The sequence below is a fragment of the Colobus angolensis genome, unplaced genomic scaffold (genome assembly GCF_000951035.1).
Source record: "Colobus angolensis palliatus isolate OR3802 unplaced genomic scaffold, Cang.pa_1.0 Scaffold72, whole genome shotgun sequence".
NCBI lineage: Eukaryota > Metazoa > Chordata > Mammalia > Primates > Cercopithecidae > Colobus > Colobus angolensis.
In genome coordinates this window covers 3,191,795-3,194,402 of record NW_012120932.1, presented here as the reverse complement: position 1 = coordinate 3,194,402, position 2,608 = coordinate 3,191,795, and the positions used below count along the sequence as shown (strand labels likewise).

Genomic DNA, 2,608 nt, shown 5'->3' with positions numbered 1-2,608 from the left:
TCTCAAAAAAAAAAAAAAAAAAACTAGTGAGCAGCTCACTGACTTGAGTTTGTGGTAGCTTCAGAAGAAACTTTCATCATCAGATCCTTTCTGCTCATTTGCAGGATTCCTATTGTCCGTCTCCCCCTGATGGCACTGAAGAGCCTTCACATCCAGGCCGGCCTGGAGCCTTAAGTGCGGAGACTGAGAGGTCTGCAGGACACAGCACGGAGCTGCCATTCCTCTACTGTTCCGTGATTGAGTGGAAGAGCATGTGTCCTCTGAACAGGGGATCCAAGCCCTGAGATGTTCTTTCTCAGCAGTCAGTGCGGCCCAGGACATGCTGTGGGCATGCTCAGAGAGCAGGGGCCAGAGGGTTTTTAGCCGCCACCTCCCATGGCCAGTCTTCACAAATTACCTTTGGCTAATTTGATTGTCTCTCCTCCTGGGGTCTGGGACTTCAAACATGTACAGAAGCGATTGCAGAATTGAGACAATACACTATTCCACAGTATGCTTTTTGTATCAGTGGCTCAGAAAAAGACTCATTGAAATCCTGTATCAAAGTCGTGCGTGAGAATCTTGAGAAAGCATCAGCTGACTGACTTGACAAGGGAGGAAGCAACCAAGAATTCTGCCCTTCTTCAGTGCCTGAGTGTGATATTTTGCCTCAACAGCCCTCTTAGATGGAGTTACTGATTGAAAATCATTTATTATGTTTGCCCCATGATAAAAGCTCAAGTCCTCAGAAAGGTCTCCAAAGTGGTTGTTTTTTGTTTTGTTTTGGTAAGTTTACTATGATTTTGCTTGAATTGCTCTCCGTTGATCTTCTCAGCTAAGATCGAGGTAGAGGTGCACAGCAGAAGAGGGCTGCATGTAAGAAGGCAGCTCTGTCTCACAGGACAGAAGGCCTGGGAACACCCAGACAGTCACTGCATGGAGGTCACTCCCCTCCCAGTGGCCACTGTGGAGGCATTTTATAGAAATGCTTGCTGGACCATTCAGGTTTAGAGTTGGGACAAAATCGAGAACTCATGAGGATATTGGACAGGAGTTAGGAAATGACTTTTTCACACAACTGGAGCGAGGAGGGGAGAACCCTGGGCTTGAGACTTGCAATCCACCGCCTTCCCCTGCGGTGTGGCCCCTGTTTCGTTTTCCTGCAACTCTGCCTTCTTAAGTCCAAATGTCTTCGAAAGGGGCAAATGCTTCTTAAGTGCCAACAGGGTGTGTTTCAGTGAATGTTCACAGTGTGCACCGGTCCGGCTGACGGCCTCTTCCCTTCCCCAACACGCTGCCATCAGTGCAAAATTACCCTGCCCAGCAGGGAGTGACGTGTGTGTCTCAGATTTTGTTGCTGTGCTCTGAGTACTCCTCATCTCCTTTGACCAGTTTCCTAAAACTCCCCTTGTTCACAGCACAGAACATGAGTGTTCTTTCCTGTCATTTTGACACTGATAAGCAGCAATTCTCGGTGTGAAAATGAGAATGAAGTTTTTTTTTAAAGACAGGCTACAATAATTCCCACACTGAGAACCACATGCGATGACACTTGTGGTGAAGACGAGGCCAACAGTGAGCTGAGAGAGGCCAGCCAGGATTCACATGTGGGAGGGGATGCGTGGGAATGGGGATGGGACGTTGGTAGATAGCATCCTCGCTTGTCTCAGAATGGACATGGGTAGTGAATTTCTAACTCCTGGAGAAACCAGAGTTCTAGGAATTGTAAGCTGCTTTATGTTAGGAAAGAAAAAGATGGTGTTCTGCCCTCCTGTCCCTTAAAACTGCGTACTGCCACTAAACCTGCAAGCTGAGAAGGATATAATGGCTACTCCTGACTTCCTCTCATCAAATCAGCCTGCTGTTGTTTTCTGCAATGGCTGTGGTGCAGAATCTTTTTGTGGTGCAGCCAAGATTCACACTTGAGTCTCCTTACTGCAAGTTCTCACTCTCACAGTGGAGAGTTAACAATAATTGCCTAGGCCGGGCGTGGTGGCTCATGCCTGTAATCCCAGCACTTTGGGAGTCTGAAGCAGGCGGATCACTTGAGATCAGGAGCTCAAGACCAGCCTGGCCAACATGGTGTATTATAATACACAATAAAAGATGGCTATTAAAATTATAACTTGGGGAAAGTGTTAGCCACACTAACCACATGACAAAAGACATTACGAAGAAACACATCTTAGTGCTCACCGGTAGCACAGGCCATTGTTCCTTAGGAGCTGGTCCACCATGTTCTCCACTTGCACAAACCAGCTGGGCACGGCTTTGTAAACAAGGGGAGTGTCTCTCACATCGCCAAGTACTAACAAATAACCATATCACATACCTGTAATACATATAAATTCAATTATCTCCCTCTCCTGTATAAACACAGAACCCCATCTCTCTCTCAGACACACACATACTCCATTCCCAGCATATATAACCCTAATAACCACTTACTGAAAAATACAAACGCATGTTGAATACAAAACATTCATCGAAACTGCCATGCCCTTGAACACACACACACTCAATACTCATGTAGTTCCCTATATGCCCTAAATATATCTGCGATGAACTAACACGCCGCAAATATGCAAACAAGCCACCTCATATCCCCAAATACACATACAGTCCCACA

At 46.4% G+C, this 2,608-nt stretch overlaps 1 pseudogene; it reads left to right on the top strand.

The window, feature by feature from the left end:
- LOC105501537 overlaps nucleotides 1-284 on the top strand; it is a 6,743-nt pseudogene extending 6,459 nt beyond the window's left edge.
- Nucleotides 285-2,608: the final 2,324 nt, after the last annotated feature.